The sequence below is a fragment of the Spermophilus citellus genome (genome assembly GCF_964194105.1).
Source record: "Spermophilus citellus genome assembly, chromosome: 5".
In the NCBI taxonomy this organism is placed as follows: domain Eukaryota; kingdom Metazoa; phylum Chordata; class Mammalia; order Rodentia; family Sciuridae; genus Spermophilus; species Spermophilus citellus.
Window position 1 is genome coordinate 42931349 of NC_138186.1, and position 25945 is coordinate 42957293.

At 33.5% G+C, this 25945-nt stretch overlaps 1 pseudogene across 1 annotated transcript in view; it reads right to left on the reverse strand.

Annotated features, from left to right (window-relative positions):
- Positions 1-17439, reverse strand: part of LOC308649349 (chromobox protein homolog 1-like) — a 42891-nt pseudogene extending 25452 nt beyond the window's left edge. Inside the window, exon 1 of the transcript in view lies at positions 17289-17439. The product of the transcript in view is annotated as a chromobox protein homolog 1-like (transcript). The remainder of the gene's footprint in view (positions 1-17288) is intronic.
- Between the last annotated feature and the right edge of the window lie 8506 nt (positions 17440-25945).

The window sequence follows — 25945 nt, forward strand, 5'->3', positions numbered from 1 at the left end:
AGTAATACCTTGTTTAACAAGTAACTCGGTATTTCTCTAACTCCTCTGCATATTAGATGCAGCCCTATCCCCTGAGAAATTTGATAGGTATTCAGGCCATTTTATGGGACTTTGAGGCCTTGACAGAGCGGTATGTGGACAGAATTGAATTTTTAAAGATGTTATCTAATTCTGATCATCTCATTTGTCCCATTGCCACAGAGATTAGAGGAATGGTAATCCACTTCCCTGTTTTCCTGATCCTAACCTTATACTCATTATATAGATGCTTCCACATGCTCAGTATTAAAACCTTGACATACTTCCTTGAAATGCTACTTTAGGGAAATATGCTAAATATGGTATTAGTTTAATATACTACTAGATAATGAAGAAAATCTAGATTCTCAGTTGTTTTGTTAATAGAAGCAAAAAAATCTACACAGTGTTTACAAATCAAATGTTCAGCAAAATGATTTAGTTCTTCATCAACTTAAAATAATAAATAATTAAAAGCACCTTTGTTGATGTTGTGTTTGAATTTATTAATGACTAAAAAGATGACACAGAAACTACTAGACCAATTTCACAGCTGAAGAAAGCTATAGTTTTTGCTTAATGTTGCTTTTTGATCTTCAACTCAAAGTTCTTTCTTATTAGTACTATAAAAGTTCTTGAAGAGGTAATTTTTAAAGGATAGGAACAACAGAATGATTAGGAACCAGTGTATACTTACTTATTCCTTCAGTTTAATTGGTTTAACATTGGAAATCTTATCAAAAAGCAGGTTGTTGTCAGGTAGTTATTTATATTGCTCTTATTTGATGACAAATTGTAATATAGTTGACATCTAGATGCACTTAACGATAAAACTAGTTTTTCTCAGATCTCTGCTTATCTGATTCTCTAATGAAGGAATTATGGAAAACTAAGTGCACTTTTTTAAATATATATATATATATATATATATATATATATATATATATATATATAAATAAAGATATAGATATAGTTTGATACATACACACACATACACACATATTACTGAATTCCCTAAAATAGCATTTGCCAAATGAATTTTTGTATTAGTTGAAAAATAGATTCTGGTTCAAACCATTCTAGAAATTACTGTGCATTATATTACCTTTTCTGATTTATCAAGCATATTAGTAAAACAAAACAAAAATCTGATATAAACCAAGTAATTTCAAACTGGCATTTCCCAAACATATCCATCTGCAGAACCAGCCATATTAAGATTCTATTGGTATTCAGGGAATTTGTAAATTTAAAACATGACAAAAAAATTATGGATTACTGATTGGTCATAATAAAATTCTTCTACCAAATCATTACTAAAGAGACTGATTCTGAAATTCTAACTTGAAATAGAAGCAGGTTCTGTCACAAATAAGATAATACATTCTAGATACTGCCAAAAATCCCTTTTCTTTGCTCCAATGCCCAAATTTGGGGATCCTAACAAACCTCCCTAAAATTGAATTGAGCAAGATTAAAGAGATTGTAATCAAAGAAGATCCCTGAGGGAAAAAGTCCCAAAGAGGTGAAAGGTAAGACGCATGGAAAGGGAACATACTGAGCCCTTATGTCAAGCTAATGAGTGGTAGAGAGCTAACTGATAGCAACAGTCATGATGAGGGACACGGATAAATCAAGAAATACCATGCTGTATTGACTTGACGGAAATCTATTAACTGCACTCATGAGCATCCAGTTGGTTCATCTGGTATTTCCATGATACAAGTGACCACCAATTCCCATTAATAGCCATGACAAAGCATCTGTATAGTTGCATGGAGTTTAGTATATTATACTTTATTGTAAAAGCATAATTTGAGACGAAGTGACTGGATAAACAAATTTATTGTGCAAATTTATTGAAATATAGGGCTTTAGATATAGGTAAATATAATTTAAGTCAATGAAAGAGAAAACCAAACAGAGAGCTTTCCATATAATCACAAACCTAAAATCATTGGAATTATCTTACATGCTGAGGTATGTTTAGGAAGTACTCGTAGATAAAATTTATCTATTTTATTATTTATTTTATTTATATTTATTTTATTATATTTATCTATTGTAATATAAAATAAAAGTATAGTCCAATCAAATAAAAGCAACTTATCCTCTTAATTTGGTTAATACTTTATCTCTTCCCCTAAGTATTGCCTTGCAAAGCTTCCATTCCTGGAAACAACCAGAAGAGGCAGGCAGGCTTTTATTTAATTTGCATACTCAAACAGATATTTTGGCCTATTTACAATGAAAAAGTTCCTTTCATTCAAGAGGATTTTTAACAAACCCATAAAGCAATATTGTATTTTTGAGAATCTTAATTTCTATTTCCTCACCTAAATGTTCTGGAATATAAACAAATTTGTCCAATGATAGGTAAGTGTATTCCATAGGAATGGTTTCCACCAATTGTATAAGAAACAAATCCGCTTGTGGTGCTGATTTTCAAAGTTGATGCTTACTTACCATAGCCCAAAAAAGTAGCAGAACAGGGAGTGTAGTTAGATAGATTTTCTTAAAGTCCCTTAAAAATGCACAAACTATAAAAACAATTCTCTCCAAATGCTGCGGAAAACATCTTTACAGAGACCTGAGATTTTACAACAAAGAAACAACCACATTATGGCAGATTTTAAATAAGGGATGCTATAATTTTAAATAGGGTGGTGAGAGTATGGACAGGTGATGTTCAAACATAGACTGGAAGGAGGGGAGGGAGGGAACGATGTTGAATCTGGGGGAAGAGAATTTCAGGCAGAGGAAACAGCTCTTACTAAGATGCCAAGGCAGGAGAATGATTAAGGAACTCACATCACAGCTGGGACAAGAGTGATAAAAAGGAGAGTAATTCAAGATGAGAATGGAAAAAGTTAAGGGTATGGGGGTATATCTGTCCTTGTAAGTCACATAATTACCCTGAGTTAGCTGGAATGCCAATAGAAGTTTTGAAATAAAAAAAATCTAACAGTTGTTAAAAGGATCATTTGGATGTCGTGCGAAGAACAGAGCTTAGGGAACAAAAATGGAAGAGGGTTATCTGTTAAGAGGCTATTGAAGCAGGTGAGAGGTGATGGTGGCTTAGAACAGGGCAGTTAGCTATGAAGATGGTGAGAAGTGCTACATTTTTGATGAAATATTTTGAAGGTAGAGTCAAAGGATTTCCTGAGATATTAAATAAAAGGTATAAGAAAAAGAGAATTGTAAATAATTCCAAGATTTTTGACCTGAGAAACTGGAATGTTTCTTATTTACACGGTGGACTTTTATATCCCTGGATTGCCAATTAATGTGATACTCAATTAGGGAGGTTGTACTTTGGTGACAATTAGTATACACTGTTTTCACGCAACTTTGTAGCAACTCAGAAATACTGATTCCAGAATTTCCTCTCTGCTATTTTTTAATCTTTTGGCTAAATCTCATCCAAAGATCCAAAACCAGTATATAGCAACAAGAAAAAATGAACTGTTGGCATTTTAATGGGATACATGTAACTGTGGTGTCAGTTTGGATACTTACCAGAATCCATCTCCACCAGTACTGGGCTCCAGACATTATCCAAGAATGGCTATAGCAGCATCTCAGCTCTCATTGGTGTCCAAAAGGCAGATAATTCTAAAAGCTAAACTTGGACTTTGGAATGAGGCCCAGTGAAGTTTGCATTCCAATTCTGGCTCTTATGAAGTTAGCTTTGAGCTCTCTTCTGTAAAATGAGAAATATAACTTGCTGAGTATTTAAAAAATAACATTCAATGGTATAAACCTATAGTTCTAATATCCACTGGTTCTTATCATCCCGTCACCCTTCTGACCACAAGATGATGTGCTAATATTGGTAGTCTTGTAGTATGTACTATGCTTTAGTGTCTAAAACAAAATTTGTTAATGTCTGTATTTGTTGATATTTTATCCCAACTTTCCTCTCTCAGGTGACATTTGTTAGATACAGAAAGTCTTCCTGTCCAGACTTCAAAACCTCATTCCTTAAAATAGGTTTTTTGCTTTTGTTGCTCAAAGTTTTTATTTCTAATTTAACTGTTCTTGTGATTTATGTAGTTGTTCTTATCTGGTATATGACATATAGCTAGAACTTACTAAACACAATCTATTATTAATGGTAGTGAGATTATTATTATAAGACAATTACTGGTCATATGTGGAACAGTGGAAATCAAGGTCTACTATGTAGCTATCTCCCTCCAAAATCTTATGGGTGCCCATGAATATACAACTCAAGTACAATGACTTGTTGTCTCTTATTGTTTTTTTTTATAAGAGAAAGAAGCATATATATTTTTTATGGTTCGATGTGCAAAATTCTAATCATACTTGAGCTGAAGGCTACTTACTAGGTATCAATTTCCCTATCAGTGTTTTCTGTATTCATTGGGAAATGACCCTATTGCCTGTCTTGGGACTTTTAAGCTGATTCAGTCTTGCTTGTGCTTCATAGTGTTTTCTGGTCTCCTCGTGAGCTCCTTTTGATGTTGAGCTAAGCAATGTCCAGGTGATTTGAAATGAAAATGACAGGGATCAAGTAAAGAAAATGGGAGAAGAAATTGAGTGTGGGAATAGGATCTTCATTCTGTGTAAAACTGGAATTTGAAAGATATACAAAAAAACCCAAAAAACCTCAATTCAAATTTTGCTTTTTTTTGTTTTGTTTAAGTGTCAATTTGTTAAAAATACTTGCTTGTATTTTATAGGCCAAATCAGCCTCATTCATAATGAATCTCACCAAGCAAATTTTAAAGAGTAATTTAAAGAGCACTGATTAACATAGTTTTTGATTTAACTCTGTCCCTAAATGGAAAAAAAAAATTTTTTCATTAAAATGTTTATTTTACAACTAGGAGAGTTTTTAGTATCCTTAACTCTCCATATCGACATAAGGCTTCCTTGGATTTTCTAAAGTAACTCTTTGATGTGTTTCTTTATAGACTTACAACATCAAGTTCTTATGTGTGTTAAATCTGGATATGTAGTAAGTGTCAAGTTTTACAGAGAAAGTAAGTTAATTCATCAACTTCAAAAGGAGAATGAAGATGCTCAATTCAGCGTTACTACCAAATATGTTCATTTTCTCTCCTCTCTCTCTCTCTTTTTTTTTAAGTTCATGAAGATGATGTGGTTCTGAATGGAGACCTTCACAATTCCTGCATTTAGTCTATTAACAATTCTTTGGCTTAACTTGGTATTTCACTTCTGCTTTCCTGACTTTTAAGACATGGTTGTTACCATATATCTTGTAGAGATGTTATAAAAAGCTTCTACAATTATTATTTAAACATTTAGAAAACATACCAGTTAGTTGTTCTATAAGAATCAAGTAAGATGATAAGCACTTTGCACTATATAAACTCTATCCTAAAAATAGAGATTCTTAAATATTTACATGAGACATTATGTTTGGACAATGGTGACTCACACAATACTAAGGGAAATTTGATATATGATTTCAATTTGGAGAATAATTTTAAATGAAATGTGATCTATGAATGTAATTACTTAAGTAGGCATATTTTTCAAAAACTGTAAAAGTGTATTTGTTTACATAATCAAAGGCAATATAATCAGTAAGGCTTTCTTTGTTAATCACCCCAGAAAATAGGGAAGAAGCCAATACACATTAATATTGTTGTGAATTAGAGTAAATTGATTAGAAATTTATTTTAGAGTGGCTGAAGGTTCATGAAATTTCAGTGACTAGCCCATCTTTTGTTTAGGTAATTCTGTCCTTTGTTATGATCTCTTAAATGCATGTTTTCTAAACATTTCCCTTTACAGATGGAAAATAAAAGAACACCCCAGTAATAAAATACACCTTAGTTTCCCTAAAGAAAACAGTGGCTTTCACCTAAAATGCTCCAGGGAGAACTATGCAGATGTTTTTTATTGCATATTTAAATAAAAGGAAATAGACTTATTATAAGTATCATCATATTTTCCTAGCCATATTTATTTATTTCTCCCTTAACTTTAGGGCTCACTCTGATACAATTATTTTTCTCAGCGGGTGTTAGAAAAATAAATAGAAATTAAAATCTGTGAGCATTGAACTTCAGATGGTTATTATCTTGGAACTTTTTAGAAGTTCAACTTCTTGTGGCCCATGAAGATTGGATATATGGAGAACATTATGTTGTCATCATGCCAATGGCCTGCTTCTAAGATTTCTCACACAGAAAACTGAGAAAGAGCCACCTTACCCTAATACTTGAAGAAGTGAACACAAGTAGGGAGCATTAATACACTTTCAACTCAGACCTTGTATTTATTGATTATGACCAAATAAATTCATAACCCTTTCTTTAACATCTTCTTTAGTGAGTATACAGCTGGAAGGACATGTAATTGATGAGTTTTACTGAAAAATAAAATGGGTGAAAACATTAGGCTTGGGAAATTCTAGTGTCCAGGTATTTTCTGATTTTCCAGGATTAAGTTTTTCCCAGTTCTGAATGATCAACCAATGTGGTGGCTTTCATAACACCCAAATTCTGCACAACACATCCAGGATGAGCACACAAAACAGAAAACAACAAAAAGACCCAAGGTACCTTTTTGCTATCCCTGCAAAGTATGTGCAGCTGATATTTCCTTTAACAATAGCTCTGCCTTTATGAGTTTTATAGATTGAGATCCTTGGGAGGTTTTATTTGAAGAAGTTATCTACTGCTTCACAGATTTTGAAAACCGCAGTATTAATCTATTTAGAATACTTAGGAGATGTGATATTCTGCTAAAATTAAAAGAAAGAACCAATGGACTTGTTGGCAAGTAAAGGTCAGCAAATGAAAGGGATCAGAAAATCATATAGGAAATCCCAGTGCTAGAGTAGATAGGTACAAAATGTCAGAGTGGGTGAAAATTCTAAATTCTAGACAGAGAACAAGTGTGCTAGCAGTTGGAACACCATGGAATGAAATTGACTTTGTTCTATATACTCAGGTTGGATGGTCCCAGGGATGTGTTTCCTGAGACAAAGAGCATAAACTGATCAGGTCTGTTCATGGAGGTAGAGCGGATGAGAAAATGCTCTTAATTTAACAAGCAAGTTTCTTCAGTTGCTGTGCCATTTCATTAAATATTTCTATGTTTTTTTTCTTTTTTAGTTGTAGGATTGATTTATATCAGTGGTTTTTAAACTCTTGTGTGCACTGGAATCAGCTGGAGAACTTGTTAAAATGCAGACTGCTAGGTCTCACCTCCAGAGTATTAGATTCAAAAAATGGAGTGGAGCCCAGGACTTTGCACTTACAACAAATTACTAGTGCTGTCTCTGCTTCTGTCCTAGAATCCCACTTTCAGAATGCATCACTGGTTTAGAAATTACTATAATTTAATTTTTAATTAAGTTATACCAGGATGCAGCTTCCCCCCCCCCTTTTTAAATTAAAAGTCATTCAAAACTTTTCTTTCCTTAATGCAAATTCATCCATCTCTTTTCTAAGGGAACTTTTCCCACAATGAGATGCTAAATTTTTTTCTGAGGTCATCAAAATTAGCAAAAGAAGACATATGCTAGCCATGAACACCACAAATAAGAGGTCATACATAAACCAGCAAGGCCACTGATGATATATTATCCTAAGTAATGGAATCAATCCTCCTTTGGAGAGCAACCAATGCTAGGTAATAAATATCTATGGATGGCTAGCTCCTGTTCAGAGATGTAGAAAGCTGGAAGATGTGTTCCTCTCGTGTTTTACAACAATAAGAACCAACCAGATTAACCTCAAATGTATAACTTTTTATTCTCAAAACCATTATAGAGATAAGGTCACCTAGAAACCAACTGGATAGAAATGTGAAAAAAAAAGGACAGTGGCAAGAAATTACCTGGGGTAGAAGCCACCAGATAATCCTAAGGGGAGTTCAGCTAAGAAAAGCTCATGGAACACAAAAATGGGGGAACATAGACATGGCAGAATCTGCACTCTCATGTAGGCATATTTTACATGAATTCCACAAAGTACTCATAGGAATAAACAACAACAAAAAAATTCCTAGGGATTGTCATGATGGTTCAGATCTGAGGAAGAACTGGGCACAGTAGTGCACGCCTGTAATTCCAGCTTCTTGGAAGGCTGAGGCAGGATAATCACAAATATCATGCCAGTCTCTGCAATTTAGTAAGACCCTGTCTCAAAATAATACTAATAAAAAGGTGGGAATATAGGTCAGTGGTAGACCCCCTCTGGATTCAAACAAAACAAGAACCTGAGGAAAGAGTTGAGCAGCAGTTATACAAGAAACTTCTCACAGATTCTTCTTATATATCTTCCCAACAAAAGAACTTTTATGTTGAGGATAGCAAAGAGGTCAACAAGCACTTCTTTAATGAAAAGTATCTGTTAAAATCTTGTATGTATCAATGATAAAATGAATCTCTTCCTCTTAAGATCAGGAATAAAGCAAGTCTTTCCTCTCTAACTACTTCTACTTAATGCCATACTGAAGGTCTGAGCCAGCATAATCAGATAAGAAATAGGAAAAGAAAAAAAAAAAGATGGGGATTCAGGGAATAATGAGCACAGTGTCTTTTTGCATAAAAAAAAAAATGGCTGAGTAGAAAATCCCGAAGAATTTTCTAGAAGTAACAAATGAGTAGGCAAGGTTATGGACTACAACATCTAATTTTAAAAGTCAGTTGTATTTCTACATGCTATCAGTAAGTAACTGGAACTCAAAATTTAAAAATATACAGTTTTCAATAGCATCCTTGAAAAAGATATACTTCAATATAATAAAAAAAAACTGCTTTATACATGCATAGACAACTTATTTGAACAAACATACAAGGCAATTCAGTGGAGAAGGAATATACTTGTCAATAAATCTTCAGGAGGAACTGGTTATACCAATGGAAGAGGAAAAGGAGGAAAGGAGAGAAAGGGCTGGGAAGAAATATTCACATATAGCTCTCACCTTGTACAAAATTTAACTCGAAATAGATTACAAACCTTAATATAACAACTAAAACTATAAAACTTTCAAAAAAAAAAGGAGAATTACTGTTTGACTTTGACTAGGGAAAGTTTTAGTTATGATACCAAAAGCATGATCCATTAAAACATTGATAGTCTGGATTTTAAAATTAAAAATTTAGACTCTATGAAAGATAACTGTTCAGAGAAAGACAAATTATACTCTGAGAAGAATATTTGCAAATTATATTGCTGACAAAGTACTTGTATCTAGAATATATAAATAACTCTAAAAAATATAACATTAGGAAACATAAAAATAAGTGGGAAAATATATGAACACACACTCTTCTCTAACAAGATACATGAAGGCAAATATGAATTGATCTTTTACATTAATCACCAGAGAAATATGAACTAAAACCATAGTGAGATGCCAATTCATAGTTTTTAGACAGTCTTAAAATGCTCAAAAACAAGTAAATTAAATGAATTAGTAAGCAAAAATTTTCCACCAAAAACTGTTCAGTCCCACCTAGCTTCACTGACACACTCCAGCAACCATTTAAAGAAGGAATCATAACACTCCATGAACTCCTTCAATAAAAATGAACAGGCAGTCTTCCCAATTCATTCAATGAGAGTGGCATACTGGTATACCAAAACCAGACAAATATCACAAAGAAAATGACAAATAACCTTAATGAATATAAGAAGAAAAATCCTCAACAAAATCTTAGTAAAACTGAATAATTACATAAAAAGTATTATCACAACGATCAAGCAGAATACATCCCAGGAATGCAAGATGTTAACAATCAGAAGATCGATTACATAATATAGCATATTAATAGAAAACAGTAAAATTACTTTATCTTCTCAAAAGACACAGAGAAAACATTTGACAAAATGTAACACCTAACCATGAGTTAAAAAAGTAATAATATGAACAAACAAACACACACACAAAAGTGCCCTCAAGAAATTTGGCTGAGAACTTTTTTAACCTGATAAAGGGCTATTATGAAAAACCAATAGCAATTATTATTGTCAATAGTGAAATATTGAGGACCTTCTTCACAAGATCAAGGAAAAGGTAAATTTATGTATCACACCATTCTTTTTTAATTGTACTGGAGGATTTAGTGTGTATAAAATGAGAAAAAAAATGAAAGAAAAGGCAACCAAATTAAAAAATAAGAAGTCCAATGTTATTTACTGGCAGGTGCTGTGATCTTTTGTGTAGAAAATTCTAAGTAACCCACCAAAAAAATATTACTAATAAGTATAATGCATTATCAAGAGATAAGTATATAAAATTCATTCTAAATCACCATTATTGCAAAAAAATTAACTTTATTCTAAAATGTGAGCAATGGAAAAATCTAAAAAAAATATTTTAATGGAAATAAAAACAAAATTCAATTAACGTAAAGATCAAAATAATACAAATCAATGGGACAACAACAACAACAAATTGAATGCACCATAAATTTTACAACTTGTACAAAATTAACTCAAAATAACTCAGGCATTAAAAAATTAAAGTTAAATTTTTAGACTTTCAGAAAAAAAGAAGAAAATTTTTAGATTCTAGGACTAAGCAAAGAGGTTTTAGACTATACCAAAAGAAAAATTCATTAAAAAATATGATAAAAGGTATCTCATCAAAATAGAAAATGTACTTTGTGAAAGATCATATGAAGAGAATGAGAATATAAATTACAGAATGGAAGAAAAGTTTTACAAATCATGTATTCTAAAGAAAGATTAGTATCTAGAATATAAAAAGAACAATCAAAATGCAGCAGTAAAAACCAAGCCACCCATTTAGAAAATGGGAAAACTTCTCACCAAAGTGGACATAGGATTGACAACTCATAAGACAACATTCCAAATCATTAGCCTTTAGAGAAATGAAAACTGCAACTATAAACAGTTATCACAGCATACCTATCAGAATGTTCAAAGTAAAAAACTGTGACCATACCAAATGCCAGCGAGGATACAGAGAAACACAGTCTCTCATCTCACTGGAGAGAAAGTAAAAAGTTAGAGCCATTCTGGAGGACAGTCTGGCAATTTCTGAATATAAGTTAAACACAGTTACCATAAAACTTGCAATTGAACTCCTGAGCTTAAACCAGAGTAATAAAGACATGTTTATCCATAATAGCCCCAAACTGGAAGCTCATGGATAAAGGCTTAAACATCTATATCATGAAATACTACTCAGCAATACAAAGGAATAAAACAATTGATAAATACAACAAATAAGATGAATTTCCAAGAATTATGTGAGTAACAAAAATAAAAAACAAAGAAAATTGTTTAGTTTGAACCACATTTATCCATAATAGCACAGGGGTCCTAAACAGCTCTATTTGGCATATATACAAATACATGTTACAAGGACTGGAATAAAGAAAAAAAAAATCATCACTTACACATTCTAATTTCAAAATCATTATAATTCCACAATTGACTACTCATGAAAATGTTTTATGAAGAGAACATTTGTACCTACTTTAATGTGTTTAACAAATAATTAAATCATATTTAACAAATAATTAAATCATAGAATTACTCATGTATGTATTCCTTTCTCTATGAAATATTCACGCATATTTCAATACATTAATCATATTAACAAATAATGAGATAGATTACCTACCTTTCTCATATATAATTGTGGTGTGTTAGAATCAGAGCATCTTTGATTGCAATGCTGGCTTTAACTAGCTCTGTGCAGTCTCTCTAATCTTTCACTTCCTCAGTCATAAAATACAAATAATAATTACCTTGAAGCTCTGATGCAAGAATGAAGTAATATAATACATGCCATGTGCCATGTACTTTATTCATAATATATTATTATTATTTATATTATTGATGCTATCAGCAATGGCTATTAAGATTTCATTTTGTTTTCTCTTGCCACAGTTCAATCATATGGACAAAATACTGCAATTGTCCGTCATATAATTATTATGTTTGCAAATCTCAGAAACAAAATAGTTTGTAAGGTAAAACATTTGTTTTATGCACCCAAAAATCATATAATTAGAATTTATTTTTACCATTTTATAAAACTTATAATTGCTATTGTGCTGCTACTGCTTGGTTTTTGTACTGAACCATCATCTTCTTCAATCAAGGACACTTCTGGGGCTGGGGATATAGTTCAATTAATAGACTGCTTGCCTAGCTTTCTCAAAGCCCTGGGTTCAATCCCCAGCACCACCAAATAAATAAATAATACCTCCCAGGGCGTGGGATAAGGATGATGTATCATGGGCACATCCATACCCCCCCCTCTCTCTCTCTCATGTGGTGCTGAGGATAGAACCCAGGGTCTCACATGCGCTAGGTGAACGCTCTACTGCTGAGCCAAAACTCCAGCCCCACATCCCTATCTCTTACAAATAATTTTGGCACCATTGGATCTGTTGGCTCATATAGCCCAAGTGGTAGGCAGTTCCCCTGGAGCCTCGAGTTCTTGCATGTGCACTGACAAGAAGAATTGGCCTCTCCTTAAGTAACACATTTCTGAATCTGTTAATTGACTCAAGTCTGAAAATTTGTTGAGGGGCTATAACTTCTGTTCACTAAATCTAGAGCCTGTATGCTTACATAAATAATTTGAGGGTTTAGTAAACTGTCCACCTGTTCTACATCTAGGACACCATAAACAAACAAAGCCAAATCATTTGCTGGCAGGATCACTCTAATTATTGCTTTAGAATTGTTACCATTAGAATTTTTATTGCTAAATTGTTTTTTACCCTTTGGCTACTTGGCTCTTGCCACTCTAGGATGCCATCATCCCTACTGAAACTAAGTACACCAGTCACATTTCTCATTTCTTGCCTTCAGAGAATATCAACCACAGAGCTCTCCTTTGAATATATTTCTCAGAAACTTAGGAATGTACTCTTTCTGGAGGATCTATTTAGGGAAAGTACATGAGGCTCTAACCCACTCTACCATCACAATGACTCTAGCCTTTGGATACTTTTCTATTCAGTATAATAAGGAAGTCTGGTCTTTTTACCTCTGTTATTGGAGACCACCATGTCCAAGCTTCAAACTAGCAACTACATCAACTGTTGGAGCAATTCCCATATCTTAAAGATAATGTGCCGAATTAGAAATACTGCTTTAATTTTCAATACATTTGACTGGATTTTAGATTCCTTCAACATGCTCCCACATTCCTTGAATAATTTCCGTTTTTTCCCCAGAAATCTATAGAACTAAGTTAGAATAGAGCATGCAATTTTTAACTCATCACATTTTGTGCTTCACTTATAACTTTTCACTCATGACGTATTGTGACTTTATATTATATTTTCTCACTCATCACAACTTTGTGACTCTTGTTGAGACTTGGATCTGGACAGATTTGAAAGTAATGAGAAGTCATTAGGGTGGTCATGAGGAGGATCAGTGTTTCCTTGAATTGTGATTATCTCAGAAAAGGTTAATAGAGCATCTTCAGCAAAGAGAGACCAACCTCCTTACAAACAGAAGCAAGGGTTGCTTTCTCTGTTAAAGAGAATAAGAAAAAACATGTGTTCAGGGTCATCAGCTTCATCAATATATGATTACATAACCAATTTCCAGTCATCAAGATCCTCCTCCTTCTAAATAAATACCCTAATTAAAACATCAGTTACATATATGCACTTAATTACAAGTGTCTGAAGATGATGATTTGAATATATATAGTTTTTCAATTGCATGCCATGGGACACCAGTTTTACCTTTATCACCAGGAAAGTGTTTAACCAAATTAGATAATCAATTTCAGGTATGCCAAGAACCAATTTAGATAATTCACACTTAAAGTTAGTTTCTACTCCTGGTACCAATTTATTTATTGATGAGGGTTTGATCCAAAAAGAAAACCTATTAGAAAGAACATAAAAATAGATTTGTTGAAAGTATTGGCTCTTTAGTTTTGTAAAAATTTATTAAGGTTTCAACACATTCCTATTGCTTCTGCATCTGAACCAGGATCTGGAGTGAGCTGGGCAGGCAGTTAAGAAGAACAAATAGATATAAGAGCAAAAAAGATATAAAGTGAGTGGTGGGCAGGGATGAAGAAGCAGAAGGAGAAGCATGAACAAAAAAGAATTGTTAGAATGAAATGGAAACCTGGAGGACAACCTGGTTTCTCTGTTTTTTACCTCTCCAACATGGGGTAGAATGGAGGAGAATCTATGCCCTTTGTCATGGAGCTGAATGAGGAGATCCAGAGAAATTGCACAGCTTCTTCTTTGCAACATGATTAGGCAGTGGTTATGCAACAACAGATGAGCTACAGCTGAACCTAATTGACTCAATCTTCTATCATGGCTGCTGCTTCACTTGACCCATTCAGTCTCATGTAAAGGATTTTAACTAAAACTCCCCAGATCCACATGGGGAAGGGAGTTTCATTTTTGACAAGTTGACAATGGACAAAGCCACTATAGGTAATCTGTTATGTAAAACATACATAATTAAAACAATATATTTATGTTTTCAGATTTCTTGTAAAGGAAAATAAAGGGCCCTCATTTGCATTTAAGTTGGTGTGAAGAGGAAAAGTGAGTCTACAGTAAATGGAGTGGGTTAGGAGGAATGGAAAATAGGTGCCCTTGGATTATATAAATGATGGTCATAAGAAGAATAATATCTCCAAAAAAATCGACATTGAGTATTTGGCTTTCACATGTGAGTTCCTACAGAGAGACACCCTGAGTCTGGTCAGTTGTTATTTTTTTCACCCCAACAGATGAGGCTCTGGGGACATAACGTTGGAGAAATGAATTTAGTCCAGACCTAATAATACCAGTTCTTTCTGCCAGTATCTGCAAAGAGGATTGACGTATAAATGCTCACTTTGACACTGAAAACCACTACTTCAAGAAGAGTGTTGACTCTCAGAATCTGACACAGAGCAAGAACAAGATACTTTCTCATTGATTTTGGCAGCTCCTTAAATAGGGAGTGATAAATAACACACAGAGGGGAGATGGAGGAAGAGGAGCCCTGTATCAGCTAAAGCAGAGGAAGCAGGAACAGGAATCTTCTTGTCTGCAGTACCACATGGGAGTAGCTGCTATGGTAGCCAGATGAACAGCAACAGCAGAGCAATGCCTGAGGGGCCAGCAGGGAAAAACCATGCTGCCTGGCAGGCAGCACAGTTTCCAGATGACCATGTTCACCAAAAGAACAGGGCTGCACCTGTGGCCCAGAGGTCAACAATCCCAGGCCAGAGCAGAGCACAACAGAAAGTGAGGGCATTTGCCAACACCAAGGATTAATAGGAAATCACAATCCCAAAGCCTGACCGGACACTTGGGGAAATAAAAAGTTGCAAGACAGGCATCTGACTATGGACCTCTCCACTGACAGGGGAGTGGAGGGGCCCTGGTGATGGACTGCATTTTTGGTAATTATCATTCAAGAGCAATTCCAATAAGAATTCAGGAAAATAAACTCTCCCTAGCTCACCTTACATGAGATTCTTAATGATTTGAGGATGCTTTGGTTTTTATGTCCATGTATATAATGTAAACTTTCACATAAAAGTTTGCAATTGATTGATATCTCAGAGTTGTAGCTATTTGATTAAGTAGTTCATAAGGACTGCTCAAATGACTCGGTTGTCTTTGATAATAGGAAACTCTATGTTTGTTTATTTTTTGCCCCTTAGCCTCAACTAGAACACAGCTTATAAATTTTTGAAAGGGTAAATAGGTTGCTACATTTTTTTATGAAACACACATTATAATTGGCAATAAATATCATATATATATATATATATATATATATATATATATATATACACACACACACACACATTATGAAAATCACTATTCAAATGCAGGTAAATTAACAATTGAAATATATTGCTGATTATAAAATTACTGTATTTGGAAAGAGTGGAGAAACTACTTCAAGCTCCTAAAATATTATCGTTTAATCGTAAGTATGGAAAATTTAGGAAATTTTAAGTTTTCTAATTTTGGGTCCTCTATGCCTGCATGAATCAGCATATCCACTTTGCATATATTTATGTTATTGATATATTCTAATTTATGCACTCTGAAAAGTTAATAAAATTTAGAAGATTTTCTTTATTTTTTCCAACAAAATTTAAATACACACAAGCAATATTTTTTTCGATTTCTTTATCAGGATAAGAAAACACATAAGAAACTAAAGAACTGCCCCCATCACCACCACCCCCCCAAAAAAAGGAGAAGAAAGTACTTATTTGATGCCATTTCTCCAAAAAGGTGTTTTTTAGCCTGAGAAACTCTTTGTTCTTCTTACTAATAACATCAGTCATCTGAAATCAGGGACTTTATCTACTTTATTTAACATTTTATTCCTAATATATAGAGTATGTCAATAAACATTGTTGAATTAATAAGTGGACAAATGGTATGACCTAATTTGTGGAATGTATGCTACTACTATGATAGGCAATTTAGTTCATTCAGTATGCTATAACAAAATACAATAAACTAGGTAGCTTATAAACAACAAAAATTATTTTTCATAGTATTAGAGACTGAAAAATCCAAGATCAAGTTACCAGCAGATTTGGAGGACTTTCTAGTTCATAGGGAGCACTTTCTAGCTAGGTACTCATATAGCAGAAAGGACAAGTAGTTGTCTGGGTTCTCTTTACATATAAGGGTACAAACACATTCATGAGAGTTGTTTCATGACTTAATCATACCCCACAGTGTCCACCTCCAAAGAGCATCATATTGGTGATTAAGTTTCAACATGTGAATTTGGAGATGGCACAAACATTAGATAAGGAATAATATCTAATAACATTCAATAACCTCATTTTAATTTAATTACCTCTTTAAAGACCCTATTTCACACTCTTTGGTACTGAGGGTTAGGATTTCATCATATGAATTTGGGACAGATGCACAGGGGCAGAAATTAGGTTAACTAGGGCTCAGAGAAGGTAATATAATGCTGCTGATCAAGGCTTAACTCAGGAGGTTTGTAGAATTTCCTCCTTTGAGTCAGATTTAGATACCAAAGTACTCCTAGTAGGGGATATCTTTTGTGTCCACCACATTCAAACAGGTCTAAAATCTTTACCTCTAGAACCATTTTCTTTAAGCCACAATGTTCATGCTTCACCCTTCTTTTCTTCTTTTTTTTTTTTTTTTTTTTTGAACCAAAGGATATGAGCTCTGTAGATTCTCTCCCCTGAGCCCATTTAAACCCTGGCTTCTAGTTGAGTTGAGCCAAGGGTATGGATGATCAGGAAATCAGATGGCAGAGGAGGGGGAAGATCCTCCCCAGCTCCCTCACTGTCTTGCAACACAGTTCTTGCAACAAATGTGTCCTTGTGTGACTTCAGCTCCTGTTGGGGTCCCTCTCCTCCATGGCTTCCATTCTCACCAAGCTCCAGGCACAATTTTCCACCCTGCATCTTCAGGTCTTCTCCTGTAACAGCTTCCATGGTATTTAGGTCCTGAATGTGTCCATGTCTGTTGTTGATTCCCTGAGCCTTAACCACAGTTCTGTACCTAATTCAGGCGTGGCTTCTGTTTCCACTGAGACCCAAAATGATAAATTCCCCCATTTTATTTATGAGGTTTAACATTGTTAAAGAATTTCTCAAACAAACAGTGACAGTTACTAACCCAGTTTAGCTTAGTCTGTAGCTCTTTCCCCTCCATCACGTTGTCTTCATATGTAGGTATACACGTTTCAAACACCTGCTTCTCTCTTCTACATTTGCAATCACCACAGAAACTCAAATTATCAATATTCAAGGTCTAAGAGACTACCAAATTTGTCATATTTTTAAAGGCTTTGATCAGTGTTCATTTTAGAAAAATATCTGAAATGTAAGCTCATTGAAGATTTCTTTCCAATCATTTTCATAAAAATTTTTCTGAATAAATATGTGACCCACACATGGTTGAAAAGATTAGGGAAGAAAATCATTAATAAGAAGTAAGCAGCTCAGCACAGTATGCATTTTTTTTCTAAGATGTCTTTCAGAAAACTATGATTAAAAAAAAATAAGACAGAGCTCCCCAAATAGTCATTGAATTCCTCATTTAGCTCAGTATAGCCCTACAGGTATGTAATACTTAGAAGTATATTTAATTGATTTGTACCATGAAAATAACTCAAGGGAAGTCATCAAGAAGCAGAGATATGTTCCCTATTTCTGTTTTGTTTCTTGCTACTTTGCATTGTAAGTTTAGATTGCACAAATTCATTTATAGAAATAACTGTGAAAATAACTGCAACAACAAACTTTTCATTTTTATCTTGCTCTTTCTGAAATTGTGCTGAGTTTGGACTATGTAGAATGATACTATTGAAAAATTCTACAATGGTGTAAAATTAAAACTTAGCTTTTGCCTTAGTTATATGAAGACTTTTCCTTAGATGATTTTTATGTTTTCATCTGGAGGATAAATTAAGTTTTTTTAAGTTCATCATAAATCAAATTATTTTCATTACAACTCTGTGATTGTATGGGTGCTTTTTTTTGACTATGGGTTTCTTAGAAGGTAACAGATATTAACCATTTCTCTAATTGCAGGAACTATCTGGAAATGTAATGGACACTCATTGAGTGTATATTGACTTAATTGTATTATTATTAACACAAACCTACCCTGATAATCCTTTGCCATATTTACACTAAATTCAAAGTGTTTCCCAATGAGTGTAGTGCTTTTTTTTTTGAGATGGAGGTACATGTTCTTTCTTCTAACATTTCTCAAAGATTACATGTCAACCATATCTGTATAGTCACATGTCTATCTTGGAAATCCTTCAACTTTATTCCCAAAATTTACAAAACCAGTGTAAGCAGTAACAAAAGTTCCTCTTAGAGAATGTGTATTCACAAGCAAGTTGTACATGAAATGTTTTGTGCATATATAATCGATGGCACACAGAGAAAAGAAAAGGTATTTATTTGAAACTCTTCTAAAGTAAATACTATCCACCATGGGCACCAGAATCTTGATTTCAATTGTTTAATTGTTGGTGAGGTCTCAAGTTCAAACTTTCCTCCTCAAACACTCCCTCCCCACCCCTTGGGCACACACTCACTTGCTTGCATCCCCTCTGTCTCTCTCTTCCTCTCTCTCTCTCTCTCTCTCTCTCTCTCTCTCTCTCCCTCCCTCTCTCTTTGAAACATAATGATTGTCAGCAAGAAAGAAGAGGAAACATAATATTTGACAAAATATTTTAAAAATGTGAACACATCTCTCTTCTTCCTATTTTATACTTTTTCTATTTTTTCTTATTTTATTTTTTTCTCTGAGAATTTGGAAAATATCTTTAGTGTTCATCCAAAAATGTTAAGAGGACATTTAATTCTGCAAAGTAAAATTATGCTTCACCCTCCTAAATGTTGAGAGCTACAGACGAAGGGGCCCCAGCAAACTTCCAGCTGCCAGCTGATTGGCTCCTCTGTGGTGATGCTCATTGGGCTGTTTCCCTGCCCTTTCAGGCCACAGAGCTGCTCATTGGGGGACTTTTTTGGCTCCTCCCACATGACCCAGCCAATTGGCCTCAAGAGCAGGAGGAGCAGGAGGTAGAGAGGCTTGGGAGAAGCTGGTGGTGGCAGTTGGGCTCTGAAGGTTTTTCCTGAGGAGCTGTTTTGTTTGGCGTGTGGTTCTAAAAATAAAGTTCGTTTCTTTTCACAAGTGGCTCCTGAATTGTGCCCAGCCAGACTGTGGCACCTAAACAATATAATTTAACATTCTAATATTGACTCACCATATTTTAGGTATTCAGAACCTCTGGAAAGAATGCTTATTCCTTATTGACTCTTAACCAAAGGTGTAATCAGTACTGTCTGATTTTACATAGAAAGTATCCTGCTAAACTTCTGACGTGGAGCAGGGCCAATCATTTACTAAATACATGCAGTAAGACACAGTATGAAACACATTTTTTTTGCTTTTGAAATTCAGTTGTTATTTGCTAAGAGTGTGTGTTTTCTCTAAACTTAATGTTTTGAAATAATACCATGGCAAATGCACTATAAATATTAACAAATTTTTGACAAAGAAACTAAGAATTCCCCACAACTTCAAGTAATGCTCGGTCTCTGAACTTTTATTATCTACTTAGGAAAAAAACACATAAGTTCAAATAAAGTTTCAAGTAAATTTTCATTATCTAAATTCTCACTGACCCTCATCTAAAACTAGGAATGCAGATAGTTTCAGGTATCAGAGCATCTGTACATATGTGAACAAACTATCCAACCATGAGTTATCAGAATCTAGGAACTGCATAAATTTAGAGTGCAAAGGTCTATACAATAACAAGCTCTAATATGATAAAATTACTTGTTTGGCATAGGAGAGTTAAAGAATATAGACTTGGTGGACATAAAGTTCAGTGGGTGATAGAAAATCAGATAACAAAAGAAAAGGCATCACATTTACTTGAACAATAGACAAGAGGAAAAATGCAATTTCCTCAAGAATTAAAATGTAATTTCAAAGAACAACTCCTCATTCATTAAAAACAGTTCTATGATTTCTTCTTATACTGTCCAATATCTCTTCTGTATAGATTAAATATGTTTAAAAGTATCTACTAGTTTGAAAGTTGCTTTAAGTCTAACAGCTTTGTTCTTACATATGTGTGTGCTAACCATAGTTTGAAAATGTCACTGATCAAGGAAAATGAGTAGAACTGCACAAAACAATTTGCAAAGCCATAATTCTCTGCAAACTCTTTCTTCTCCTCTGCCCTCCTCAATAACTCTGTGTCAAATGCAGGTAAATTTCTAACTCTCCTTGTTAAGCTGGGAAAGACTCAAATACATTTACACTTTGGAAAAAAACTCATTTATCTCCATGTTAACTCTCATTTTTCTATTTCTGTGGTAAATTTTTATCTCTAATTGTAAAATGCAAAGTCCTCTTCTGTTTAAAGAATATCTAGCTTCCACCTGAGCAGCAATAGTCTCCAGATGACTGGGAAAACTTCTAGGAAAGGTGATAGTTTGATATTTTCTGTTCCCACTTCCAACTCCAAACACTGGTATTTGCTTCCTTAGAGAATATTAGTTCTTGAAGCCAACCTTTCATAGATAGTTTAAATGTGCTGGACAAGGAAAAACATATATCATATACATGCCTGCCCTGCTATTTTATCCACTCTACCAGCCTGAAAATAAGAGACTCAAAATTATCACTGTATCAATGATACAATTTTCCATTTGTCTATTTGACTTCTTCCAAATTTGTTCTGGCACTCACTCAACTGTTTCTGTTCCTATAGCCCTAATGTGCTCCACTGCCCCTACTCAGCCAAATTCAAGTATTGAACTGAATTATCCCCACTCTCGCTCAAACTCCATTCCTTGGCTCTACAAAACCCCTAAACTGACACCCTTCACATAGTTCCCTAGCTGTACCTTTATCTCCAATCATCTTACTAGAGTATAAATATTTTTCATAATGTTTTGGGGCTATGTACATAATCAATTTAGTCTTTCTCCCTTGCGCTCTCTCTCTCTCTCTCTCTCTCTCTCTCTCTCTCTCTCTCTCTCTCTCTGTGGTGCTGGGGAATCAAACCCAGGGCTTTGGGCATGCTAGGCAAATTACCACTGAGCTATATTCTTACATCTCACCCTCTATTTAAAGATTTATAGACACTTTCTTTTCCAAACTCCCAAAGTTATCAAATAGGGAAGAATAAAAAGATGAACTATATTTAAAAATAAATATTTAATAGTTGCACATTTCTGGTAAAATGGATTAGTCACACTCAACTACAGAATAATTTTTTAAGTCCTAAAAGTTACTGACATACCCAGGATAGAAGCAATATTCTTTTCTTTTCTTTTTTTTTACCTTGCTCTTTATCTTATTAATTTTAAATTTTAGTAGGCAGTAAATAATAACACATACATTTATGGGTAGAACATGATATTTCAACATATGTACACCTGTGGAATAATTAAATCAAGCTAATAAACATATGCTATCAAAATGGATAAACAAAGGGAAACAATGAAAAATTCAGGATGTTTATTTAAGTGAGTTTAATTTTCCCAAGGTCAGTCAGTCTCAGAAATAGGTAGCATCCATTGGTGCTAAATATGCAAGCCAGGAGAGTCCTACTGCAGGTTACAGTCTTAAATTCCAAATGAAAGCTCCATCTTGAGACAACTTAGAGACATTTGACCCTTTATTAATATAAAATCTTCCTATTTCTATGTGTGCCATTATTATTTATTCTCATAAAGCTTCTGTGTAATTACTTTAAAAATTAATTTTAAATTATGACATCTGAAATATCAGAAGAGCATTTGGAGGGGGACTTTCAGGGTGATCTTAATACTGGGCTTGTAATGTGAATGACTTATTAATTTTGAAACATTACTATTTCTGTTTTACTATTAGGAAGAAAATAATATCTTACTCAAACCTTCTAAATAAATTTTTCAAAATATATTCATTTACCTATATAATTATCAAGCTGTTGCAACCATCTCTCTACAAAGAAAAATTTGTAACCTTATTTCTTCAGTTCACTTGAGAAAGTAATGTTGAAAGAAAAGTCATTAAAACAACAGAGCCATTCATTTTATGTTTATACTTCTGCATTCCTGCTAGTCCCTCTAAAGGTTTATCTGCAGCCTTGAGAAGATAGTCAGGCATAATAGAACCATAATAATAAAAACTCTTAGTTCAATACTAAATGTTTAATTACCAGAAAGTCAAAACTGAGTTAGGTTTGACCAAATCATTTAATGTTTTTTCTCATAAATAGAAAACACAATGTGAAAAATGAGAAAGTACCATCTAGTACATTCATGATTTTTATTTTCACCCTCAGAAAATAAAACAGAATGCTCAATAGTAAAGCAGTGAGACAGATTGCTAATTTCATAATGATGGGCTCCAGGATTAAGCAGCAATCATTCTCTTTGGTTGTATAATTGCTAATTCAAAACCAACCAAAAAGAAAAATCTCTTAACATCAAGTTAATGGGCCTGGGATGCCTGATTGGAACATCTTGCCTAGATTTGTGAGTTCTAATGTATATCACATTGAAAAATAAAGCTATGAATTGGGAATTAATTGCAGGAAAAAAGTTTAGTTCACACTTTTTTTAATTATAGGTTTTTTTTCACCATAATATTTAATATCACATTTAAAGAAATATTTTAGTTGTTTCAATCTCTGATCCAGAAGAAGTTTTTTTCAATATTATATAATTCATTACAGTGGTGTGTATATTAATGGCTCCTTGACAATTCTCCAATGGACACCAAGGTCAACCTTTCCTAACTCTTTTCCGAATGCAAAAGGGGTTATATTCCATTCTACCTGTGGGTTGGTTTATTCTCTTTATAGATTCGACAGTGAAGAAACATAAACTTCACTAGATGACATATAAAAAATAGTAATTTTAACAAAACATTGGTAAAATCAAAATTTTGTACTTACGAAGCAAATATAACATCATAGTAATGAGCTACCTAGTCTTAAAAGCTGCCTTTGCTATGCCTTCTTCATCTTGGTGGTCCAAAGTCATGATGACTTCCATAATATGATCAAGGATGGCAATCAAGTTTCAGTGCTCTACATAGACCAATACCCTTCTAAGCAATTTGTGTGTTTCTTTCTTTCTGGTAAGAAGTTTCAGAAGAATAAGCCCTAATTTAATAATTTCTGCAGAATTGGGAATCACCAAAATTATATATGTATAATATATGCATACACATTTATAAATAATATATATCAAAAATACATTTATATAAAAAGTTAAGACAAATATTTTTGTATGTATCATGAGAAAACAAAATTTACAGTTTACGAGAAATAAAAATTATTTAATTCGAGTAAAAATGATAATCAAAATTCCAATTGGAAATGTCAGTATGACATTAACATGTGCTACACTTTTAATTTTTTTCAAAAAGTTCATTTTCCTTATGCTATCCACTTTAAAAAACCTAGAAAAAAATAATTATTTCAGGAATAATAAGAAACCCTACTGCCTAAATTATAATAGCAAATAGCTAATGTCTTTCCCCATATACATGAGTGTGTGTGTGTGTGTGTGTGTGTGTGTGTGTGTGTGTGTATGTCTAGGATTTCTTTTTTCCTTTTTTTTTCTTTATTTTTGGTGGGGAAGTACTGAGGATTGAACTCAGGAGCATTAGACCACTAAGCCATATCCCCTGCCTTATTTTGTATTTTATTTAGAGACACAGGCTCAATCGGTTGCTTAGTGCCTTGCTGTTGCTGAGGCTGGCTTTGAACTCATGATCCTCCTGCTTCAGCCACCTGAGCTTCTGGAATTACTAGCATGAGCCACCACACCTGGCCTCTGGGATTTCTTATAATAGAAAATAATAAATATGCAAAAACTTCTGTTGCTCCATCAGAGGGACTCAGGAGTCAAATTGAGGAGTATTGATTAAAGGTGGAGTTATTTGAACCTCAATATGAATAAGAACTTCAGTGGATTGAAATAAACTAAATATGAGTTTATGAGTCTATTGTAACAATACATTTAACGATCTCCTTAGAAGGATGCTAGGAAAGCAACCAATTTCGTTGAAAATGAGTCTACTCAGGGAAATAATTGAGCACTTATCCTATTCTCTACTGATAAAACTTTGGAGTAAACAAATCAAATAGTTGAAAATAGTTCTATTTTCATAGCATTATTTCAGAAAGGAAAAAGAAAACATAAATCTAGAAAATCCTTATTTTGCCAACCTGAAGTAATTAATATAAAGAATGATTATCAATGTTTCTAACATCATGAAATGAAGGACAAGAAGACATTAGGTTCCTTCTAATGAAAGTACATGCCACTGATAGGGCAATTATTTTTAAACTTTATTTTATTTATTTATTTTTATGTGGTGCTGAGGATCAATCCCAGTGCCTCACCCAATAGGCAAGCACTCTACCATTGAGCTACAGCCCCAGGCCCTGATAAGGCAATTTTTGCCAAATAAAATTTTAAAACTCTTACTGTACAGGTCATGCAAAATGCAGAAGAAGAACATGACAAATGGTGCCACAAGGGTGGAAAATAAATTGAAAAAAAAGAAATGTAGACAATATATGAACATTGACAGGTTTTAAATTATTCTAAGAAATTATTATTTATTTCTAGATGGTTAATGTTATCATAATTGTGCTTATAGAATAGTTTATCTTTTAAAAGCTTCTTGTGAAATATTTAAACATGAAAAAATGTTACGTCTGAGTCTGAAATAAGCTGCAAAACAATTCCGTGGGCCTGGGTATGTGGACACATAATTGAAACAAGTTTGCACATGGATTGATAATTACTGAAGAGGATGATATGTTCATGAAGGATTTATTGCATTTTTCTTGTATATGCTTGTGTTCATTTGAAATTTTTCATAATAAAAAATGGTTTTAATAGCAGCATTACAACAGAGTTAAAAGGATGCTTGATATCCTGCCACACATTTCATTTCCCCAGCATTCAATATGAAAGTAGCAAATACTCAATAGATTATCCAAATTATATTTAACTGATTAAACCTTAATTTAGAAAAAAATAAGATTTAATTGTTTAGCTAACAAATTTATGTTTATCCTAATTTTAACTAGTTTGACAGTTTGAATAATAGATGGGAAAAATTTATGTGAAAAATATCTGCAATCAATATTTATTTTAAGACAATCTTAGATTAGTTTCTTTGTAGGAACTCTGGAAGAAGAAAATTTTTGAAATACCTTTAAACACCAAGAATCCTGGAGATCTAAGAAATATTTCAGATTTATATAAAGAGACAAATGTCAGAATAGAAACTATCCATTTTTAAAATGGCGCTACTAAACATAAACTTTATCTGATAATTAAAAATAAGTGCTTAGAAAAGCATAAAATAGTGTAACGAGAACAAATAAAGTAAGGTATGAGATGATATGGGTGGTTCTATCTTCAGAAGAGTAATGAAAAGCTGTACAGG